General features: G+C 34.6%; 1 protein-coding gene across 6 annotated transcripts in view; it reads right to left on the bottom strand.

Moving 5' to 3' along the window:
• LOC124368928 overlaps positions 1–26,437 on the bottom strand; it is an 83,292-nt gene that overhangs the window by 41,357 nt on the left and 15,498 nt on the right. For 2 of the 6 annotated variants that reach the window (XM_046826480.1, XM_046826475.1), the window contains exon 1: positions 11,151–11,567. The exons of 2 other annotated variants lie outside the window; for them this stretch is intronic. The gene's annotated coding sequence lies outside the window, so the exon portion shown is untranslated. Of the gene's footprint in view, positions 1–11,150; positions 11,568–11,609; positions 11,773–26,437 lie in introns of those variants that run through there. 2 more of the 6 variants (XM_046826478.1, XM_046826476.1) reach the window with 2 other exon arrangements.

Here is a 26,437-nt window from a genome sequence, read left to right as displayed (position 1 = left end):
ACAGTTTTGAAACACAAGAGGCATGTGGAAAGAATATGTAGCAGGCCAGCTGAGAACAACTGAAGACAGAGTTGAAGAAATCTGACAATCCTATATCAGAAGTCAGGAAGAGATCTCTTTCCCAATGTTTAGAAGTTAAAAATACCAAAGACAATAAAAATTTTGTCTTCAACAATTTCCGTAAAGTAGTGCTGCATGCTAACAATGTTTAACCATTTAAAAAAAAAACGCACACACACATTAGAATGTAATCTGTAACACTGTCAACATCGTACTAGTCTGTGAACTTGGTTATTTTATACAGAGGATAATACTCATTATCTTGAAAAGCATTTCAGTAATGTTGATCAAAAATTTAGCATTCTTTTTGGTGCACCCTACATATACATATTACATATTTATAAAATTACAATATTTTGGTGATATTACCACCTTTTTCAAGTAATAAACTAGATCAAATAAAAAATATAAGAACATCAAAATAACAAAACATAAACTAAACAATTTCAATTTGAGTTATACCAAATGCTGAATAATACAGAGAAATGACATTGATCTATTGTTGAGGCCATTAGGTTGTCTTGATTTTAGAAATAGTTGGTGAGCCAATTCTGTTGTACGTTATTTCTGTTCTTTAAATAATTATACATACACACATTATACACTTACATATACATTAATACAATAATTTAAATGTCTGAATTATTAAAATAAAATATTAACTAAAATATTATCTCCCATTGAACTGAGAAATTCTAGACTACAGTTATTTTTTTCAAACTTCCTTTTTATACATTTAGTGTGGACAGGAATGGTACAGATATGTTGGGTAATTTAATCAGATCATTGCAACTCATCCGCTTAGTTAGGTAGCTTTCAATGGAGCCATACATCATTACATATTGCCTTGTTAATCATGCATTCAACATTAGAAGAATGTACTTGGAAGGTCCAAAATTCATATAAATAATTTAAGCAATTTTGAAACCAGTACTGACATTATTTTATAACTTTACATTCCAATAAGAAATGTAACCATAACATTTTAGAATTATAAACCAGAACGGTTTAAAAATATTGTATTACTCATTACTAAAAAAATACATACTCTGGACTCCCAACTCCTTGTTCAAAAATAAAATATTCTGTTTCGGCTAAATGAGAAATTTAACAAAAACAAAGTTTCAGGCTATTGTGCCTGCACATGTATTACTTACACTGTACAGTAAACAATAAAATCAGCTGAAAAGTAAAGGAATTACTTTTTAATATAAATATGTTATCGGTAAATTACAATTCTGACAATATTCTTAAACAATGTAGCCTCTGTTTAGCATTCTATGTGTAAGGCAGCATAAAATATTGCCTAAATACATACGTAAATATTTTCATATTTAATTTAGTTTTACGTCAAAATGCATAATTGATCAAAAGTGAATATCCCCATGAAATGAAATGAAATGAAATGAAAAATGTCTTTATTAGAGGCGAAGTTAGGACTATAAAGTCCTCTCTACCACTTAACCTCGTAAAAAAATTAAACTAACATACATATACATGTATAACTAAAAATAAATCTATTTATTTACCTTATACATTAAAAGAATCTTAGCTTTAAAATAATAAAAAAACAACATCTATAATTAATGTAACTTTATAAATATTTACAAACTATAATAAGACATACACGCATGCATTTCATTCAACTTGCATTCAGTTGCCTTAAGTAACACATTCCAAAGCCGCCAACCGCTATACCCCCTGAGCCCCCAGCATCAAGGCCCTGACCTCCGCCCCAAAGCGAGCGCGCTTATCAATGGCTCTGATGTTTATAGGTAAGGCATTCCACAATCGGCAGGCAGAAACTGTAAACGACTTACTAAAGGTAGTTGTTCGATTGAATTGGTATAGATAATAAGGATGTACCCCTCCTTGTACTTCGTTCACTTATTTCAGACATAAATTGAAAGTTGTTTGAAAGATAACTGGGACAATTTGTATTTAAAAGAGCGTGCAACAGAATGAGTGAGTGATAGTCTCGAAGATCTTGTAATTTTAATATAGATAATTGTTTGAAGAAGGGCGTTACGTGATCATCACGTCTGAGATTAAAAATGAACCTAATGCAAAAGTTCTGAGCACGCTGGAGTTTATTTGAAAGCTCCACAGTCATGTCATTAATGACTATGTCACAGTAGTTGAAGTGAGGCAGTACAAGAGTCTTTATCAGCATTATTTTAACCTGGTGTGGTAGATATGAAGCCAGCCGCTTGAGGGCTGTGAACACCGGCAAAGACCACTATTACATATCAAAGAAGCCTGTTCAGTCCATCTTAAGTGTTTGTCAATAATAAGTCCTAGATTCTTTACTTTCTCAGAGTATTCTAGATCTTGGTCATTTAGTTTTAATTTGGGAGCCGTAGTAAAGTCAATTTTACGAACAAGCTTTGAATGACCTATCATAATACACTGAGTTTTGTCTACGTTTAATTTTAGTTCCATGTTTCCAAGTCCAGTGAAGTAACAGCGTCAATATCGGAATTCATGAGAGTCACACAAGTTTGTATGTCCCTTATAGAAAAAGTGGCGGTATATTTGTAAGTCTCATCTGCATATAAGTGAAAATTGGAATGAGTAATTTGAGTAGTAATGTCATTGATGTACAGTGAAAATAAAAGTGGCCCCAGGACTGAACCTGCGGAACTCCACGAGTGACTGGTCTCCATCTCGACTGCTTCTCACCCGACCTGACACACTGGCGTCGTCCCGAAAGATAAGACTCAAACCCACTTGACACTACCATCAGAGAAACCATCCTTCCTAAGTTTGATGAGGAGAAGGGGATAATAGACACAGTCAAAAGCCTTTGAAAAGTCGAAAAGGGTTAAAATGGTTACCTGACTCTTATCAATTCCAAGGCGTATATCATCAACTATTTTTAGAAGTGCAGTAGTAGTGCTGTGGTTGGAGCGAAAACCAGATTGAAAATTTGATAAAATGTTATTACTTTCAAGGTATATTGAAAATTGCTGATGAACAATCCGCTCCAAAACACTTTTTGATAAAGCAGGGAGTATACTTATTGGCCTGAATTGTGAAGGATTTTTGTGGAGAGGAACATTTCTGAAGTGGGGCGAACTAAAGCAGACTTCCATGTCAATGGGAACATTGAAGTAGCCAGAGATTTATTGAAAATAGCAGTGATAGTTGGAAGAGTAACTGGAAGAGTATCTTTTATTAACCTTTATAGGAATGCCAGCGGCCCCGACTGCGTTACTGGACATCCTTATAATAGACTTTAACACATCTGTCTCTGTTACCGGAGTGAAAGAGAACTGAAACTCAGGTTTATCAAAAAGTAGCACCTTCGAGCTCGGGAGACATACTCCTGAGCCCCAGACTGATCAAACAGGAATCTCAACAAAGAAGTTGTTGATATCATCGAGATTAAGGGAAACCGGGGAGTAAGTGTTAGGCTTGCCAACTCCAAGATCTTTCAGTTTTTGACCATAAAATTCTGCTAGATTGTTTTTTAGACAGGGAAGGAAGAGTAGTAAAACCTGATCTTGGCATTTCTAATTTGGTTGTTGCACATTGTTCCTTAATTTTTTATATACAGCCCAGTCATCACGTTAACTTGGATCGCTTAGCCTTAAGGAAAGCTCTATCTCTTTGCTTCTGAAGGTGTCGAATAAATTCTGAGATCCATGGGGCAGGCTGTTTAGTTACTCTTTTTGAAACAAATGGAGCGTGTTTATCAAGAAGGCCATTCATTAATGAATTAAATTTTGATACCATAATGTCCACATTATCAGCCGATGTGACCTCATGCCATGGAGTTATAGAAGCATCGATAAGCAGGGAATAAAGATTGGATATTTTTGTAGTTTTCTATAAAACATAACTTTGGTTCGATCTTGGGGAAGTTCTTAGTTTATAAGCAAGAAAATAAGGTCATGTTTGGAAAAGGCCAGGAGCAGGAAGTTGCCCGTGGTGCGCAACCCGGGTTTGGTCACAGACAGCAATGATATCAAGCCAGGTGTCGGCAGTCTCAGTGTGGTGAGTGGCTTGCAGAGGAAGTAGGGTCATGTTACACGAGTAAAACATATTAGTTAAAAAAGTTTTGGTCATAAGTAATTGGTCCAAGTAAATCAGTATTAAAATCTCCCATCACAATAACATGACTGTAGTGAGCCAAAAAACCCAGAAGATCATGTTCAAACTCAGCCATGTAGCCCAGGTGAGGAGCTCTGTAACAAACAGCAATTAAAATGTGTGTTCCATTAACACAGACGTCCAGAAACATGTATTCTGGCCGTCCATCTCTGGATGTATCGGATGATAGCAGGACAGAGACAAGGAAGTGTGACCTGACGTACACAGCTACCCCGCCACCACCTTTGTGCAGGCGATCATTTCTGTACAGGTTAAAACCTGGAAGCTCGACACTTCTGTCACTTAAGTGAGGTTTCAGCCAGGTTTCTGAAATTAGAATAATGTCAACAGGAGATGGTTGAAACATGGAACGAAATTCATCAATGTGGCCATAAAGAGATTGTGCATTGACATGAGCTGCCTTTAAGAAGTTTGAGAAAGGAGTGAGAGATTGGCAGAGAAGATCTGGGAGGGCTGACGGAAGCACGCGCTGGCTCGGGGCAGCACCGTCAGACGCCAGCACCACAACACGCCGCGAGGCCCCCGCGGGCCGCGACCGACAGACCGTGGCTGCGTCACTGCAGACAACCCTTTCATGCAACACACACACACACATTTCCAACTTCACCGTGTAGTTTTAATTTACAAAACTTAAAAGTAACATTATTCGAAAAAAGGGCTATATATGACCACATAAGTAACATACAGTAATACAACATAGATCCATCAGCTCAAATAAATACAATCTAATCAACTAAAATAAACAAAACCATATCAATAATGCTAAAAATAGTAGTATAAATAAATACACCACAGTTGACTTCCACTTACTTAAAAAAAAAGAAACTCACAATATAAAAAAAATCAATAACTAACCATTAGATATAAGTACCTAATATTATTTACAATTTACCACAAACTTGTATATATATTTATGACTATTGATTGTTATGTGAGATTTAATAGAAAATATTATAGTTTTGTATAAAAAATTATTGTTCTGAATGTTTTAAAGAATAACATGAGATCCACGGAATATAATAAAACGATGTTGAGTGAAACATTATTTACTGTTTTGTAACCAGAATAGTTCAGTATGGCTAGAAATGGCCCATGCAGCATCCAAAGACTAAGTAGTTTAGCGGTTATTTGGCAGGCCTATTTTGGTTTTTATCAACCTTGGCCATGTCCATGCGCGCCGAATAAGAACCCCCAGGTGTGATGTCAGAGCACAGAGGGGTGTTTATTCCAAGGGTTCTAAGGCAGCGTCTGCTAAAATTATTGTCCAATTTTGCCAATGATAATTTCAACGTTATTAAAGTATTCCTCTTGTTCTTTTGATCAAAATGGTGGAAATTACAAATAACAATGCTTTTATTTATTGGAAATGTCATACTAGTCTATTGGTGTACTATGCTTCTTATTATCTGTATTTAGTATTAATTGCCTGAAAAATAGCTTATCTGAGTGTCTGCGGTCAATATCAAGTAGCATCTCATATGCTACTATCAGCATTGTGCTTTGTGAATAACCATGATGCCAGTCACATATCACAATTAGAGTTAACTGAGTTCAACTCTAATGTTCAGCAAGTTTGGAGATTTATGTACCTTGCTATGTGTTGGGTATGTGAGCTTGTAGAAAGTTACAATACTAGTGGTTTACATTATTTTCAAATTTGCTTTAATCCTCACTGGTATGATTTGTGTTTGGCGAATTTACAATATTATTTTGCTCTCTAAAACTGGTTTATCTCAGTTAACATTGATAGGTGGAGGCATTTGTGATCAGATTTTCTGCAAAATCTTTTAGTGATAGGCATTATCTCGATGAATGTTTTTTGTTCGTAAACATTAGTGTGGTGTGCAGCTGGAGCCTACTGATGACCGGAGGCATTCACGTCAGGTTTGAATAATAAAAAAACAAATCTTCTTAGAGCAAACTTCCAGTGCCATTCACAATTATTTGTATTTTACATATTAATCAATGGTGAGATAGCTGACATCATTAACAGCCAATTAAGGCCCCTACACACTTCTAAACTAGACAGACAGGTCTGCTGTCTGGGTGCTCATTAGATACTCAGTTGGACAGTCGGCCAACTAAATTGCTCAAACCATACCAGACCATACAGTTTGTGTATCAGAACGAAAATAATTGAGACGGCAAGCGGTTTGGGGTACCCCCACTCCTATTTTCTGCATGACTGGGTAAGGTGTAGGGTTATTCGCCGGACCACCCAGTTAGGATTCACCTTTTATGGTAAACTTACACAAATTTTAAATACAGCAGTGCTCAAATGAAGAAGTTATAATTAAATAAACGTTTGGAAGTGTTGTGGCAAGCATTCATTCAGCCTTTTCTGTAATGTCATTTCAGTACAGAAATATTAACAAACAGTTTTTAATCTATCTGTACACTAGTCATAATTGTCATGTATTTATTGACAGTTAATGTCAATAAATACATTTTTTATTTATAAATAAATTTCAGTATTTTGTAAAGACAACGCAAAATACATGATGGTTTCAGAGTAAAAATATCTATTATATAGCCTATTCATATAAAAAAAATAAACACCTGCAAAACATGAAAAAGTACCTTGCCACTATAGAAAATTTGAATTGTCAGATCCCGGGTTTAAAAAGGTACTCATGTCTATGGGACCTTAAGTATGAGGCTTTCTTAAATAGTGAGATGCAGAGGATAAGGCCATGGTTTTCTATTGGGTATATGAGAAAAACTCAAAACTAATGTGACTATAGAAAGCTGTAAATCGTAATGGCAGTTTTAGATAGGAGTTGAGTTTTACCAACAATGTACAGTTTTGTTATATGAAATAGAAATAAATCGTTATAACACTGCTTGTCTATTCACACAAAAATTGGAAAAAGTTAGGCGTACATAGTGTAAAGTGCCCTCAAAAGATTGTGTGTAAATTTGCTCCTACCATTTGACCCTTTCTGTGCTGGGGTAATGTGCCATGTACCTATATGAATAAAGCGTTCGACAATTTAGTTAAAAATACTGGTGTTTGGGGAAACTCCCGTAAAAACTTAATTTTCAAAGATTACTTATCTTTTTGTTTTGTGTAGATAAATAGTTGGAGTATATTATGTTATATAATTATTTGTGAAAATTTACACAATTGTTTTTGGCATAATTATTACGTTCCAGTCCTCATAATAAAACACGACTGAGCTGTGAGAAATTATACAATTACATTGTTAATAATGAAGGCTCATGTGAAGAGGTTAAATGTCACTGTTTAGTAACCTAGTCTCAAATAGCGACATGCAGCACTGAAAGGCTTAACCCATATTTTCCCTTCATTTCTCATAAATCAACAAAACAACTCCAAGACGTGGGGGAACTTTTAGACGAGTCATGATGAACAACAAGCCATTTCCATTACGGTGTGTGGAATTATTCTCTAATGTTTAGTCTAGTAGTTCTTCTTTTAGTAATGGGATATTCGAATAGGCAATATTTTGTGATTTAAACACTTAATCGAATACTGTAAAGAGATATTTAAATAAGCGTAGACTATTCACTCAAATAATTTGTATTACTTGGGCCACATGGATTGCTCCTTATGAACAGCCAAACTATTCACTAAGAAACACTTAAACTCATGTTTGATTGGCTACAGTATAATAAGCGGCCACCAGCAAAATCGGATGATTACTGATTTTAAATATCTATATTATTGCCAGCATTCATTATTTAGACTAATGACATCATTACCAGCAATTGTTATTACATTTATGTAAGAGAAGGCTAATGACAACGACAAGAACAACGGTGATGAATATGCAAATATTGGCTCAAAATGTTTTTATAAACACTGAGCAATGTTTTAAATGATTCTTGTAGACAAGAAAAGGAGATCCTTAAATCCGGAGTATTCTGTTAGTGGTGACTTTTTTTGAAAATTCTAAATTTGGTATTATGAATATCCGGAAAATCATGTAGGCTACTATTTTAGTTGAAATTAAACTGTGACATTTTAATTAATTAATGTAGTTTTTACATTATCAGTACCTGCAGAAATACTATTTCAGATTGGCTACAGTAATCGTAAGTACTACACTACTCAAATACTAAATAAAGTTTAGTAATTTTATGTAATCTGAAACTAATAGATTTTTAAGCCTATAACTTAACGTGATTCAAGTCATTATTGTTCAAAAGTTATTCAGTTATTCAAAAGCAAAAATGTGTTTGGAAATAAATTCAAAATTAAAATCGTGTTTCATAATTAACTAATAGCGGTAAGAACAGTGACTTCGTCGTACAGACGTGTTTTCTTTGTTTCACAAGCTGTCATGTTTATCCTTGAAAATACACAAGGTCAGTAAATGTTATTGTTGTAATTATATACACACACACACACACACATATATTTTAATTTGTAAATTATATTAATATTTATAAATTAAGATTGAACACTAGCCAAACAATACTGTTCTTTAAAATATCTATTAGGCTACGTTAAGAGATATTTAAATAAGCGTAGACTATTCACTCAAATAATTTGTATTACTTGGACCACATGGATTGCTCCTTATGAACAGCCAAACTATTTACTAAGAAACACTTGAACTCATGTTTTATTGGCTACAGTATAATAAGCGGCCACCAGCAAAATCGGATGATTACTGATTTTAAATATCTATATTATTGCCAGCATTCATTATTTAGACTAATGACATCATTACCAGCAATTGTTATTACATTTATGTAAGAGAAGGCTAATGACAACGACAAGAACAACGGTGATGAATATGCAAATATTGGCTCAAAATGTTTTTATAAACACTGAGCAATGTTTTAAATGATTCTTGTAGACAAGAAAAGGATATCCTTAAATCCGGAGTATTCTGTTAGTGGTGACTTTTTTTGAAAATTCTAAATTTGGTATTATGAATATCCGGAAAATCATGTAGGCTACTATTTTAGTTGAAATTAAACTGTGACATTTTAATTAATTAATGTAGTTTTTACATTATCAGTACCTGCAGAAATACTATTTCAGATTGGCTACAGTAATCGTAAGTACTACACTACTCAAACACTAAATAAAGTTTAGTAATTTTATGTAATCTGAAACTAATAGATTTTTAAGCCTATAACTTAACGTGATTCAAGTCATTATTGTTCAAAAGTTATTCAGTTATTCAAAAGCAAAAATGTGTTTGGAAATAAATTCAAAATTAAAATCGTGTTTCATAATTAACTAATAGCGGTAAGAACAGTGACTTCGTCGTACAGACGTGTTTTCTTTGTTTCACAAGCTGTCATGTTTATCCTTGAAAATACACAAGGTCAGTAAATGTTATTGTTGTAATTATATACACACACACACACACATATATTTTAATTTGTAAATTATATTAATATTTATAAATTAAGATTGAACACTAGCCAAACAATACTGTTCTTTAAAATATCTATTAGGCTACGTTAAGAGATATTTAAATAAGCGTAGACTATTCACTCAAATAATTTGTATTACTTGGACCACATGGATTGCTCCTTATGAACAGCCAAACTATTTACTAAGAAACACTTGAACTCATGTTTTATTGGCTACAGTATAATAAGCGGCCACCAGCAAAATCGGATGATTACTGATTTTAAATATCTATATTATTGCCAGCATTCATTATTTAGACTAATGACATCATTACCAGCAATTGTTATTACATTTATGTAAGAGAAGGCTAATGACAACGACAAGAACAACGGTGATGAATATGCAAATATTGGCTCAAAATGTTTTTATAAACACTGAGCAATGTTTTAAATGATTCTTGTAGACAAGAAAAGGATATCCTTAAATCCGGAGTATTCTGTTAGTGGTGACTTTTTTTGAAAATTCTAAATTTGGTATTATGAATATCCGGAAAATCATGTAGGCTACTATTTTAGTTGAAATTAAACTGTGACATTTTAATTAATTAATGTAGTTTTTACATTATCAGTACCTGCAGAAATACTATTTCAGATTGGCTACAGTAATCGTAAGTACTACACTACTCAAACACTAAATAAAGTTTAGTAATTTTATGTAATCTGAAACTAATAGATTTTTAAGCCTATAACTTAACGTGATTCAAGTCATTATTGTTCAAAAGTTATTCAGTTATTCAAAAGCAAAAAATGTGTTTGGAAATAAATTCAAAATTAAAATCGTGTTTCATAATTAACTAATAGCGGTAAGAACAGTGACTTCGTCGTACAGACGTGTTTTCTTTGTTTCACAAGCTGTCATGTTTATCCTTGAAAATACACAAGGTCAGTAAATGTTATTGTTGTAATTATATACACACACACACACACATATATTTTAATTTGTAAATTATATTAATATTTATAAATTAAGATTGAACACTAGCCAAACAATACTGTTCTTTAAAATATCTATTAGGCTACGTTATTTGATCCAACATTTTGCTTTCAGTCCTTTGCATGGTTATGAATATCATCGATGATTCCATATCGTTTGATAATCATCAGATTGTTTTGGTGGCCGCTTATCATACTGCAGCGTTTTTATTACGTATTTGAATGGAAGTTGGAATTTTTACAAAAAATTTCTTATAGTAACTCTCAGATACATATTTTATAGCCTACTTGTTTTCGAGTTATTATTCCGCTGTCAGTAACCTCAGTTTCATGTTTACGAATTCTGTATTTGATCAGATGCCATGTAGTTTTGACACAGAATTAATTGTTGATCCTGCACTTTAATGTTTTAAGTGCCGAAATAGGCCAAAGATTTATGTATATTATCTTACAGTTGTTGTAAATATTTACCCAATTTTAACCTTTAGTAAATCTAAGTCATAGTTTTTACGTTTTGCATTATTTTTACAAGTGTGCTTAAACCCATTTTTTGTTGCTAAGCATCATAGGCCTACAACGAAAACATGACCTTATTTGTGCAAAAGAGTAGTATGCTTGTAATTTATTACTAATCCAAAACTTACATATTCATTACATTTTGGCAATCACGGAGTTTGAATTGTCCATCCTCTTGAGGTAGGCCTAAACATTAACTTTGTAAAAATTACTTTGGTAATTTCTAAAAAATATACTTTTTAGAAACATGTGTTTAAAATCATCACATATAGTTCAAAAACCAATTAAATTACCTAATTGAATTATATTTCAGAGTATTCGGCGAAACCTTTTTAATAACAACTTATCCGACAATGGCGACAATCCAAATAAAGCGTCACTACGACGAATGCAACGTTGGTTTACGCAAGATTACAAGGTTTATAAGATCACAACGCAAATATAAAACGAAATGCTACTCCGCGCGTGGAAAGTAGTCCCACTTAATATTCTACTACAATTTTGTTATTTAGCAGGAGGAACAGTGCTGAACGAAAATAACATACAAATAATAATTTTTCTACTCTGGCCAATAATTTTAAACATACCTTATAAATACATGAATTTACAAATTTTTAACAATACCTGACACCCACAACAGAATCCAAATTAGCTAAGAGAGGGAAGCGTCACTATGACTGTACTAGCATACTAACGGTCAAAATTCAAATATGGTGCTTCTTTTCTTTGCAAAATTCAAATCAGCCAAAGCCCACCAAAGAAACAACACTTGCTGGATATAAACTTGGTACGTCATTCTTTTTTATCGGTGGGCAGATTCTGTTATCGTGTTTTTTTTTATATACGATTAAAATAACTCTATAGTTAAAAAGAACAAAAATAATTGCAATATACCTGCTCGTTCAGATTTAAATTCATACATATTTGTTATGAACGAACAAACAAATAATAATAGTAATCTGTTATGAATAACTGCTCTTGTCGGCCGTAAGAGCGATTAAAAACAATATAGTTCTGCTGATTCATATGAATTTATTATTCATTTTATGTAGTTTTGTCTTCATCCAAGACCATATACAAATGCATTATAAAGAGGAGAAAAAAAATCATAGATAATATATTGGTATAATGTACAGTACATAATATAATTCGTTTGTGCCATAACAAGGTGTTAGTAATATGCATATTTGTTCCGTAATGATAGGTGTTGTTTCAGTGATTGATTAGAGGTAACATGGGAACTGTTTTGTAGGCTCATTTCTAATAATTGAGGTGTTTTCTGATTTATGACTAAATAAATTAGATTGAATGAAACAGATTTTCTAATAATTTGTTATTTGTATATCTACCCAGTAAAGCACTTAAAGCGTGCCTTTACAGTTTACCTACCATATTAAGATGAATAATATCCTGAATTGTATAAAAAAGGCCCCATGATCCTAGATAACACGAACAATTAGGCGTACCTATTTTCCTTATTACCATGAGTGGTGATTTCCTTTGAGAATACATCGGTACCGAACTTCAGCTGTAAACTAGGAGACAATGCATAAAGCAAGATTAGCGTATAACTTTATTTCTACAGATTAGACTTGCTGAGGATATAGTTTCCAATCCTCCTTCAGGTGTTAGCTACATTCGGTAGTTCACAATACGACTTAAAAAGGAGTCTCAAGAATTACCGCCAGTACTCATAATTCTTTGCAGCGTACCAAATTATTAGTATAAAATACGAGTATCGTATGATTTGAAATGTACTTTACAATTTGATCACAATTCCGTGATGAATAGACTAATACGATAATTGTCAGGCGATTTGACTTAGACACCTGTTTATAGCTTAACTGTACGGTACGGTTGTAGCTAATTTGGCTACACACGAACTGCAAATAAAAGCTTACACTCAAATTGTTGAACCAAGATATCTTCTCATTAGGTTATTAACATGAGGAAATCAGTGTACCCCCTTAAAGCTCTAAAATAAAAAGTTTCAATGTTATGATTGCCCTGTCTCACCTCTAATTAAGTTTACGAGCTTGAGGTATACAATTTCTAAAGGTTCTTATCATAAGATTTGTTACAATAATATTCGCATAAGTATAACATTGTTACCGATTTTGAGACCCATTAAACTTTCCTTAAATTTCAAAATCTGAAAGTTTTCCTCTGATGAATTTGCGCAACCAAGGACCATGCCAAATTTAAAGTTTCTGTAACAATTGACAGAGACTGTTGTTGCATCCCACCTGAAACTATACACCACTGGGCTGCGATGCCACTCATTGTGATATAACACCAGACGCTGTTCACGTCCAAGGACTGAAATTATACCCCCTACTATCGAGGAGGACGGAGAGTAATACCAGAATATAGTTATTTGTAAGGACCGGAACTATACTATTCGGGAATGCGTTATTCATTCAGGGCAATACGCCCCCGGGAGTGTACTTCAAGCCTTTATACTACATAACAAAACCTTGGCAAATTAGGGGCTCGGAGAATGTCTTTGACATTATCCTATATATATATAGGAGGTGGGTCGTTGCCTCGTCGTAACACTCGGTTACGATTACGGACCCATGAAAACAAAAAAGATTAAAAGGTTCTACTGGAAGTGTCACGAGAACGCGACCGTTGCAAAGGATCTCGGCAGTTGAAACTAAAAATAAACGTTTCTACAAAAGGTGTCGCGACAACGAGAAGCTATATTTGTTATTCCTGTTTTTATGTCTCTATTTTTTGTCGATTGGAAATGTAATAGTATTCACCGCTTTTAAAATCTATAACAATGTTTTATAACTTTTATTATCAGTAAATTTAATTCCTAGTTTAAACTGGGAAAAACTTGTTATGAAAGTTTTGATTATTTACTATTTTATGTTATTATTAACGTTTTCTGGTTTTAATCAAAGTATACATTAATATTTTTAGTATCGTTTATAATATTGAATCCAAACAACACTAAAATATCTTTTTCCAGTGTTTGTAAAATTCGTTAGAATTTCAACTAATTAATGATTGGTAAGTCTGTTAACTTAGCCATGTTGCAATTAAACAAATCCGACATTAACGACGCAACGAGACGTAACGAGATGAATCTGGCGTTTAGTTGCAACGCTTGATTATATTTAAGAATGATCGTTTATCAAGTTTGTAACTGAACTGTTAGCCGAAACCATTTCACAGCTATTGAGAGAACTTGTTGCAACGGTTCTATGTCTGGCTGGACCAATTTGGTACAACTCTATATATGCTCTGAATAACGTAGCCGAGTATTGTGTTGTAATGACAATGCAAATGAGTTTACCAGAGACTAGCACTGCTATACTCACTCATCTACTACACCTCCTTGCTGTTTGTAATAAACAACGGATAGTCGAACAAACCGTGGTTGGTGTAAATAGTCCCACTTCTGACACCGATTGTAACGGGATTGCTTGAATGAGACACTCGGCGAATATTGAATCCACTAAATATTTATTAATCTTACAAATAAATCTAAATATATTTACTTAAAACTAGGCTGCCTTTAAATAAACTACTTGTTTACAAAACTCACTTACTGTCACTAAATTAATCTATCGCAATCCACTATTAACTAAATTGACTACCTGATTACACACGAGTCTATTTAACACTGACACAAATCCATCTGTCACAAACACGAGTATTGTCACTAACTCTGTCATTTCACAAAAGTTAATTTCTAAAACTCCACTGGATTACTGCGCCGCTATAGCTCCTTAAAAAGTTATTGGCCCTTCTGGAACATTCAAATTCCAGAACCTACGAGAGCAGTGGAGAAGGGTCACAGTACCCACCTAACACTTATGTTTGAAAGGGCGGCACAGCCGAGTCAAAGAAACTGAACAAATCAACTAAGCGCTATAATTCCAATGGCGCTATTCACCTATTATCCGTTTTGTTACTGTCAGGGATCTCGAGTGTTTAGTCCTATTCTCTTTGTATCGGAGGCCCGTCTATTTGAAAAATTCTACTATTCTCGTAACACTACCCCCTCCTTAAGACAGTTCTGTCGCAGACCAATATCCTCAGGGTTCAAGGTGGACGGCACGTTACCTTCCTCCGGATCACGCCGCCCTGTCTGCTTCGTCTCTACGTTTTTCAAGGAGTGAAAATACAAATGGTGATGTCGATTCCCGAGTCTTCGAAAACCTACTCCAACAATCCGACAATCTTCCAGGCTAGAGCATCGTAGCCAGAACCTAGTTTAGGGATACCGAGCTACTTCAGACCTGAGTACTACAAGTAGGCACGCAGATTGACCAGGCTTTACCACAAGTCGTGACAGGTAGATTCCTGATATGGTATCTCCTTGGTCACCATCCATGTAAAACATGTTCCAAACACGACGTCGAAGGTGTAGTACTTTCCCCGTAACTGGTCTCTGCAGCTGAAATTCCTCAATTCCCCCAAATTTCTTCCTGAAGACCGTGCCTATTCCTCGTTAAGCTGCTACATCCTCCGCTCATGTATGAAAGGGCCAGCCGGCCAGATCAAAGAAACTGACCCAACCAACTGAGCGCTCTAATTCCAACTGCGCTTTTCGCCTATTATCCCTTTTGTTGCTGACAGGGATCTCGTCTCAAACACAGCGGCGTCATCATCTTGGCTCGACATTGCAGCTATAGTCGCAACAAGGAACATTAGAATACTATAAGTCTAGAACCAGTAGCGTAGCCAGAAATTTCGTTCGGGGGGGTCCGAAATCGGGGGATCCGGGGGACGTTTTGTGTGTTATTTGCCTATGAATTCACTGGTAAAAGGTAAATACCAAAAATATGGAGCTTTAGTAACTACGCCTTATAGAAAGTGGAAAGAAGTAATAGGCAAATTAAACTCTCACAGCAACTCTAGTACCACAAATTTTCTTGTATAGCTACAGAAACTTTACGAAGTTCGATTCTGGCCAAGTAGAAAGCACCAAAGTGATGTTGGATTCACTGGATAAGAAATAAAAAGATCAAAACAGAGCTTCACTCAAGCGTATAATTGACTCAACTATATTCTGTGGAGAAAATGAAATACTCCTTCGGGGACATTGGGCCCCACTGGTGACGGCCGAAAACCCTTTTATAAAAAGAAGGGCGATTTTCGAGCGTTGCTCGGGTACAGATCAAACTAACGGTCGGAAAAAATGCACCGGAAAAACTCTACTGATTAGAAAGTTCGGCCACTTTGGATTTCACTGATTGGGGTATTTATGAATGAGTTATAATGACGATTTTTTGTATCATTACACTGTAGACGAGTATATAATTTATCGGAAAAAAAAAATCACTTTCGGTCGGAAATAAAATACACCTGAAGAACTTCAACTACTTCGGACTTTCGGTTGTTGAGGTAAACGTGGTATTCTTTTATTGAGTTAGGACGACGATTTTTTGTTATCATTAAACTGTACTCGACTACCTATATAATTATCGAGAAGAAAAATCACTTCCGGTCCGGTAAATACCAAAGAAAAGCTCTCTACTGATTCGTTTTGACGATTTTGGATTTCACTGGTTGAGTGGTTGAGGTAAAAGTAGTACTTATAATTATGTTAGGACATTGAATTTAGAGATTAATTCAACCGCCGACTAATAAATATATAATTATCAGAAAAAAAAAATCACTTCCGATCGGAAAATGAAATAATACCTTAGTCAGTGAAAATCCAAAGTAGTCGGAACTTCTTATCAGTAGAGTTTTTCCGGTGTATTATCTGACATAAAGCGATTTTTTCAATTTTTATTTGATAATTATATAGATATTTGTCGGCGTTTCAATTGATACCTAAAATCAATGTTCTAACATAATTCTAAGTACCACTTTTATCTCAACGACTCAACCAGTGAAACCCAAAATCGTCAAAATCTGAATCAGCAGAGCTTTTCCTCGGTATATTCCGACCGGAGGTAATAATAATACTTTTTATTGTGTCAACAATAATAAAAATTGCATACAATCATCAAATTAAATTATTTAGATATATGTATATCTATTGCCCCCATTCATACCCGTTCATACGCAGTCCACACTTATTCCTAAGACTGATACATACTTACAGTCATACGTTTTAAAATCTTCTAAATTTTACCACCAGAAATAGAGGATGATCGAATTACTTTAAATTTCATCCCAGCGGCTCATCTTAAAATCTTCCACTGAATAAAACACCCTCGACACCAAAAAGTGTCTCAAATCGAGCTTTAAATTTTGTTGGTTCATTCAAAATTTTTGATTTCATCAGGGAGCTTGTTGATCAGCTTTTAACACCAACCTCGGATGGCAAACGTTTAAATGCGGCTGTACTGTGCGGATGTAACCGAAAAGTTGTCCCTGCGCCTCTTGTCCCGTATTGATATACGTCCCTGCCCCGGACGAACTCGCACTTAAATCGGCAGAACAGGGCGACATCGAGGATGTAGAGACATGGCAAAGTTAGCAATCCAAGCTCCCTAAAGGCATGAATTTCGGGATTTCAATTTTGAAATGATGCGGACAGCTTTCTTTTGACTTCTAAATACTCCCTCAAATTTGTACCCTCTCAGGAGCGATGAGTTCCGCCTGCTGATGTACACAAGGAACAAGACTGGTCCAAGTATAGATCCCTGTGGGACTCCATAGGAAGAAAGAAAGTCGCTAATTTAAAAATGATTTAATTGTTTTTTTTTCTCGATAATTATACATGTATTAGTCGGCATTGAATTCATTACCTAAAATCACCGTCCTAACATAATCCTAAGTACCACTTTTACCTCAACCACTCAACCAATGAAATCCAAAATCGGCCAAAACTTGAATCTGTAGAGAGCTTTTCTTCGGTATTTTAACCGACCGGAAGTGATTTTTTTTCTCGATAATTATATAGGTATGGTGTACAGTTTAATGATAACAAAAATCGTCGCCTAACTCAATCGAAAACCCCACGTTTACCCTCAATCATTTAAGTCCAAAGTAGTCGAAGTTCTAATCAGTAGAGATTTTCAAGTGTATTTTCCGACCGAAAGTGATTTTTTCGATAATTATATACACGTTTTTACAGTTTTAATGACACCTAAAATCAACGTCTTAACTTAATTTCTATGTATCACTTTACGTCCCCACGACGAATTTGAACGAAGTGGTCGCTAATTTAAACTGTTCGCCGTGTTTACGGTTCAGGTTACTTTGCGACGTCACGTGACCCGCGCCCTATAGAAATACCGTGATTACACTACACTATCCGAAAGACCGAGCCCAAAAGTATCGTTTGATACTTTATGATTTAAACGAAAGGACAATTATATTTTTAACAATGGTCACTTCAGTGAAATCAATCAATTTAATGTTTGTAGACAAGAGTAATGATAACTGTCCTTTTGTCTCCTGCTCCATGCTTTATTTTTTAATATGTCTTAAAATTTCGGGGGGGGTCCGGACCCCCTGGACCCCCCCCCTTCGCTACGCCACTGTCTAGAACATGAACATTGGAAGTTCTCGAAGTTGAACAAGAATTTGATCTTGGAGTTGTACGCAAAGTACTTGGTACTGGTATCGCGAACAAGGCGCGCGAGGATTTGCTCGGTAGCAAGATCTTCGGCTACAATGTTAAAGAGATAATACATTACTATGCGTACCAATTAGGTTATTATTCCGCCAAGAAATTAGTTCCAAGAACATCGGAGGAAAATTATAGGAACCAGTTACGAGTAACAGTGTTGCGATATATATATATATATTATAATGAAACTAAATAACGGTACACGCTATTAACACAGATTCAGATATACATGTTTTCTTTACTCTAGTACGCGATAAATCAGCAAAATGGATCTCGAGATCCAACTGAAGGGTTTTACGTAAACTTTAGTTGTAATTTAGTAATAATAAATTAGATAATCACAAACTTTTATTATTTTATTAATGTGTAAGCTCGTTTGTAAATATAAGACCACGGAATAAACAAATTAGTCCACACAAACAACGTAATAATAAATCATATTTTGTTTACGTTATAATCAAGTTACCGACATATGCAACATATGCCGCTGTTTAGTGTGATTAGCTGGTTTAATGATGATCATTACTTAAATATGTTAGATTTTAGTGGAATATGTGACTTCCTAGAAACAAATCTGAGCGTAATTAACTCGTCAGGTGCTCTATATACTTTACTTTAATTTTGGGTCTCAGAAATAAAATGGTGTAATACTCCTATCACCTAGCATGGCACATAACTTTAAATAGGGATATTAACACACATCACATGGGAATTAGGTTTTTTATACAGGAACAATCTTATTTAGTATAAAAAAATACTTGTTTGAGAAATCGATAGGGCAATCCTTTACTGCAAAAACTGTTACTTTCCGGTCATAGCCTACCTATGGCAGGGTTTCACAGCACCTGTCACATCACATAAATATGTGTTAATGTCATTGCACCTTAAATTAAACTGTCAAATAAGGTCGATTCTTATAATACATAATTTTATACTACCTAATATAACAGCGCCTAAAGAATTGTCCCAGATTAGCATTGCGCTTAAAGAAACGTGCGGTACTTTTAGTACCTAAGAGCAAGTAGTGGGGGGGGGGGTCGCTCGAGGGGTGCTCTGTCATTACTGTGGCCAAAAGGGTTAACGTAATAATCGGATAAACGAGCGGACTTTATGACCGACTAACCAATTAGTTATTTCTTTCCGTAGTCGGTTAATTGAGTCGAATGAATAACCGTTCATTCTTCTAATTCATCCCAGATTTACTGGCTTGGTGGCTGTTTAATTTTCACCTCAATCAAATAAACATAATCACATGAATTAGAAGAAAATTACTACTCCCAGTTAAAGCTGAGTAATGTCTAATTAGAAGATTAATTGTTAATGTACACATTATACTTAACTAAATACTGTTTTATATTCTTAATTCCTTATAAATTTACATTAATACATTTTTATATTTTGTTATTGAAAACTCATTAAATCCCCAAGCATCTGAGAATGTCCACTAATCTTTTTACGTCATACGAAAATAAAAGATTGTCATAACTGTTATGGATAATTTTTACTTGAAAATCAGTTAAGGAATTTTTGTTATAGATTACAAATAAACGAAAATGAGAACTCGCTACGTACAGTTTTAACTGAATTTAATATAAATTCGTCATTTTGATAAATAAGAGGACATTAGAAGGAAACAAAACTGGAAGTAAGCTATAAATACAAAGCCACTAATGGTTCTTATAAAAACTGATTAAGTTCTATTACTTAGTAATTTCAACGTCAATTACGTAATGAGCAACAATGTTAGGGCGTTACTAATGTGGTGATCACAACAGGGTATCAAACGATCACAAGTTTGGTACCGTAGATAGAGAGATAAAGTGTGTGAATAGCAATAACGTCTGTTCTTGCTAAGACAAGATCGCCACATAGGTATTAAACCGTGCCGAGAGGTTCCGAAAAATATAAAAAAAATAGTGGTCAAATTAATTAATTACTTTTAGTTAAATTTCACTATTTTATACACAAAGTGCTTGTTTTTTTATATAATATAATTATGACAGTTGACTATAACATTAATAAAACATGACCAATTAGAATTTACTGTACAATCAATTTAATTGGAGACTAAATCTGTATAACCAATTAAAATTGAAAAATTAGTCTAAAGACTAATTTAAAATAACCGATCAAAACCTAAGATTGGTTCACGCAGAGACTAAGTCTGTTGAATAGAATAAAATTATTGACTATTTTGGTTATTTGAACAGATTTAGTGTCAGCTCGAATCAGTCGTAGATTCTGTTATTTTAAATTAGTCTTAGGACTTATTTTTCTACAGACTAATAATTTTGGTGGATTGAACAGACCCAGTAGCGTAGCCAGAAAATTTCGTTTCGGGGGGGTCCAAAACCGGGGATCCGGGGGACGTTTTGTGTGTAATAAATACAATGAATTCACTGGTAAAAGGTAAATACCAAAAACATGGAGCTTTAGTACTACGCCTTATAGAAAGTGGAAATATGTAATAGGCAAATTAAACTCTCACAACAACTCTAGTAGTACCCACAAATTTTCTTGTATAGCTACAGAAACTTTACGAAGTTCGATTCTGGCCGGGTAGAAGGCACCAAAGTGATGTTGGATTCACTGGATAAGAAAGAAAAAGAACACGACAGAGCTTCACTCAAGCGTATAATTCACTCAACTATATTCTGTGGAGAAAATGAAATACCCCTTCGGGGACATTGGGGCCACTGACGGCCGAAAACCCATTAGAAAAAGAAGGGCGATTTTGGAGCGTTGCTCGGGTACAGATCAAACTAACGGTCGGAAAATGCACCGGAAAAAACTCTACTGATTGGAAGTTCGGCCACTTTGGATTTCACCGATTGGGGTATTTATGAATGGGTTATAATGACGATTTTTTGTATCATTACACTGTAGACGAGTATATAAATTATCGGAAAAATCACGTTCGGTCGGAAATAAAATACACCTGAAAAACTCTAATGATTAGAACTTCAACTACTTCGGACTTCGGTCATTGAGGTAAACGTGGTATTTTTATTGAGTTAGGACGACGATTTTTTGTTATCATTAAACTGTACTCGACTACCTATTTAATTATTGGGGAAAAAAACACTTCCGGTCGGTAAATACCGAAGAAAAGCTACTGATTCGTTTTGACGATTTTGGATTTCACTGGTTGAGTGGTTGAGGTAAAAAGTAGTACTTATAATTATGTTAGGACATTGGATTTAGAGATTAATTCATCGCCGACTAATAAATATATAATTATCGAGAAAAAAAACAAAAATAATCACTTCCGATCGGAATATACTAAGGAAAATGAAATTAATACCTCAGTCAGTGAAATCCAAAGTAGTCGGAACTTCTTATCAGTGGAGTTTTCCGGTGTATTATCTGACCGGAAGCGATTTTTCAATTTTCTTTGATAATTATATAGATATTAGTCGGCGTTCAATTGATACCTAAAATCAATGTTCTAACATAATTCTAAGTACCACTTTTATCTCAACGACCTCAACCAGTGAAATCCAAAATCTGAATCAGTAGAGCTTTTCCTCGGTATATTCCGACCGGAGGTAATAATAATATAATAATAATACTTTTTATTGAGTCAACAATAATAAAAAACTGCATACAATCGTCAAATTAAATTATTTAGAAATATGTATATCTCTTTTAAATTGCCCCCATTCATACCCGTTCATACACAGTCCACACTCATTCCTAAGACTGATACATACTTACAGCCATACGTTTTAAAATCTTCTAAATTTCACCACCAGAAATAGAGGATGATCGAATTACTTTAAATTTCATCCCAGCGGCTCATCATAAACTCTTCCACTGAATAAAACACCCTCGACACCAAAAAAAGTGTCTCAATCGAGCTTTAAATTTTGTTGGTTCATTTAAATTTTTATTTCATCAGGGAGCTTGTTGATCAGCTTAACACCAACCTCGGATGGCAAACGTTTGAATGCGGCTGTTCTGTGCGGATGTAACCGAAGGTTGTCCCTGCCTCTTGTCCCGTATTGATAGACGTCCTTGCCTGGACGAAACTCGCACTTAAATCGGCAGTACAGGGCGCGACATCGAGGATGTAGAGACAGGGCAAAGTTAGCAATCCAAGCTCCCTAAAGGCATCTCTGCCATGAATTTCGGGATTTCAATTTTTGAAATTATGCGGACAGCTTTCTTTTGACTTCTAAATACTCGCTCAAATTTGTATTTAGAACAGCTGCCCCATAGCCTCAACTCGTACATTAGATGGGGGTATACAAGACCGAAGTAGGCCATTTTTAGTACATCCCGGGAGCAAAATTTTGAAAGGTTCCGTAGAGCATAAATGGCTGAAGAAACCTTTGAGCATGTACTTTCAATGTGATTGTCTCAAGTCAGACTTCGATTAAGGTACATTCCGAGAAACTTGGTGGAATCAGTTTCCTCTATGAGGGACATCGTCCGCCACCACAGCAGCGCGATCCTCAATATCTCTGTTTGCCGCAAACAGAAATTTAGTGCATTTGATTGAAGTTGTTAGTCCTCAGATTTAATTTAGAAAAAACTGAATACATAAATTCAGTTCTAAAAAAGGAAAATGATTTCTAATTCATGTTTTGTTGGAGCTTTAATGCAGAGCGTTTGTAATCGTCAACATACTGGACCATTTCCCTCTCAGGAGCGATGAGTTCCGCCTGCTGATGTACACAAGGAACAAGAACTGGTCCAAGTATAGATCCCTGTGGGACTCCATAAGAAAAAGTCGCTAATTTAAAGTGATTTAATTGTTTTTTTTTTCTCGATAATTATATATGTATTAGTCGGCGTTGAATTAATACCTATAATCACCGTCCTAACATAATCCTAAGTACCACTTTTACCTCCACCACTCAACCAATGAAATCCAAAATCGTCAAAACTTGAATCTGTAGAGAGAGCTTTTCTTCGGTATTACCGACCGGAAGTGATTTTTTTTTCTCGATAATTATATAGGTACGGTGTACAGTTTAATGATAACAAAAATCGTCGTCCTAACTCAATCGAAAACCCGACGTTTACCTCAATCATTGAAGTCCAAATTAGTTGAAGTTCTAATCAGTAGAGTTTTTCAAGTGTATTTTCCGACCGAAAGTGATTTTTTTTCGATAATTATATACACGTTTACAGTTTTTAATGACACCTAAAATCAACGTCGTAACTTTTCTAAGCAGTCACTTTACGTCCCCACGACGAATTTGAACGAAGTGGTCGCTAATTTAAACTGTTCGTCGTGTTACGGTTCAGGTGACTTTGCGAATGTCACGTGACCGCGCCCCTATAGAATTACCGTGATTTACACTACACTATCCGAAAGGCCGAGCCCAAAAGTATCGTTTGATACTTTATGATTTAAACGAAAGGACAATTATATTTTTAACAACGGTCACTTCAATCAGTGAAATCATCAATTTAATTGTTTGTATACCAGAGTAATGATAACTGTACTTTTTTCTCCTGTTCCATGCTTTATTTTTTAATATGTCTTAAAAATTTCGGGGGGGGGTCCGGACCCCCTGGACCCCCCCCTTCGCTACGCCACTGAACAGACCTAATCTCTGCTGTGGTGTAAACACGTAAACGTATAAATTGCAAAATATTAATGTACAAAATATTAAATATCAAGTTAAAACTTAACATATCAAAATATAACGGGATACCTTATTATCTTTCGGATAAATGTTAAAAAAACTAAATATTTTACTCGAAAAGATTATCACGAGTTAAAACTAAAGAAATCCTTGCCAAAAGATTTTGAACCGTAATCACTGTTACTTCGACGTACTGTTTACCAAACCGTGTTAGTTGTTTATTAATCGAAAGCAGGTTTAATTAATTTCAATTATGATTGTATAGATGGACTTTCTAGAAAGTTGTAGTATTATCTTTAGTGTTATTTGATATTGAATGAATATCTCTACATTTCACTCAAATTGACACTTCACTATACATAGAATAATAAACATAATAACATATTAGTTATTAAACATTTATAATTATACCGATTGTAAGTCCTCGAATTTGCAAACCATAATGTAGCTGGGCTATGGACTCGTCCCAGATATTAATCAAACTTGCTTGGATTGTTTGACGTCCAAGCCATTAAAAATCGATTATACATTTGAATTAAAATAACTTATTTTGTGAAATACAAAACAAATTTATTGCCAAATCCTAGCAGGTACATTATCTAAATTCCAGTTTATGGATTTTAGAGCCCAGAGTGTAGGTTTGTGAAAAGGACGAGAATGTGATAAGAAACGTTTAAATACCACAGGACAACATGGGAGAAATGTAGTCTGTTCGGGGTATTTCTTCACGGGGGATTAAAGTGAGAAGAAGGAAACATGAAACTTAACAAATAAAACTAAACATGTTTGCACAATATTTTAATTTGTTGAGAAGAATTTTACTTCTAAATAATTGTAAAATTCTCCAGGAACATTTTAAAATTCGAGAAAATAATGATAATATTTTTGATACAATTCCAAGTTGTATCACTTTCAGCTGAAGTTTGCCAAACTTAATTGAAAAATTTCTTCACATTTAAATTTGAGAAAATGTTAAGTTTACAGGGCTCGATCAATAGTGTATTACATATAACAAAAACAGTTTACTACCTAACTTGTAATACAGGTTGCGAAATGGCGTATGGTGGGGGTGGGTTGGATGGTTGGTTGGGATAGAATTGGAAATGGCCTACTATTTGAGCGCAGTTATTAACTCCGCTTTAAAATAAAAAGCTATGAATCATTGCAAATAAGGCATTGACATTGTAATATTGCAATTTCACAGTGATTAAAAAAATAAAATAAAAAAAATACGAGGAATGGGCACTAACATGTGTCAACGAGCCATCTTTTACCAGACAACAGTTCGAACACAACTAGACTTGTATCACTGTAAAACTATTATAAGCGATTAATTTGAAAATATCAAAGACGTTAGGCTGAACGGGAGAGGACAACACGGCAAAAAATCAGTTAAGGAAGAGGGCTGTGATATCGTCGCGGTAGCCAATAGGTGGAAGATTTTCAAATCCGCCTCTATCCACGTAATACGTACGTATATATGGTAGGGGCAACAAGGAAAACTCAACTGTGGCACCGTAGATATTATCTTCGCGTCAAAAAGATTAACAGCTATAGCACTGAAAATATCACAAACCGGAAGTAGATAAAGGTTTTAAAATGGTTTTTCTTATATATATATATATATATATATATATATATTCTTGGTCGTGGAAAATAAGGCAAATTCAACTGTGACTCGGAACATGATTCAATCGATGTGTTCATACACGCGCAAACCTTGATATAAAAGCCAGATACAATTTCGCTAAATCTCTGATCCCTTCAACCATGACAACTAAAATAATATCTATCTGATGTGTGCCTTTTCCTGTTTGAAAATTAACATAGGGCTTCATTATAAGTGCTTTAACCATCATAAGTTACGAAGCCGCGGGTAACTGCTCATTATAATATTCTATAAGGAAAACATGATTTGTCTATATAACATTTTCATATACAGTGTAAGCCGTATTTAATTTTGCTCTTTTTTAACATCATTTTAATAAATATATCTATGCAAAAGCTAATTTATATTTGTTTCAAAGGTCCCTCCCAATTAAAAAGCCCTTAATACAGAATATATACAAGAGAGTAGGCCTATTGAAGAATCTGTTATATCCTGTTTACAAAAATATTGGATTTTTGAGAAAAGACGTTTTAACGTTACCTTATGATGCTTTATGTGTTGCATATACTTGCATACACAGCGTGATGTTAGTGAATATTAACAAATGTATTCATGGCAAATGTTTTATAATCACAGAACTGTCATATTATTTTTATA

This window comes from Homalodisca vitripennis, chromosome X (assembly GCF_021130785.1).
Source record: "Homalodisca vitripennis isolate AUS2020 chromosome X, UT_GWSS_2.1, whole genome shotgun sequence".
Lineage (NCBI taxonomy): Eukaryota > Metazoa > Arthropoda > Insecta > Hemiptera > Cicadellidae > Homalodisca > Homalodisca vitripennis.
This window is presented reverse-complemented; position numbering and strand designations above follow the sequence as displayed.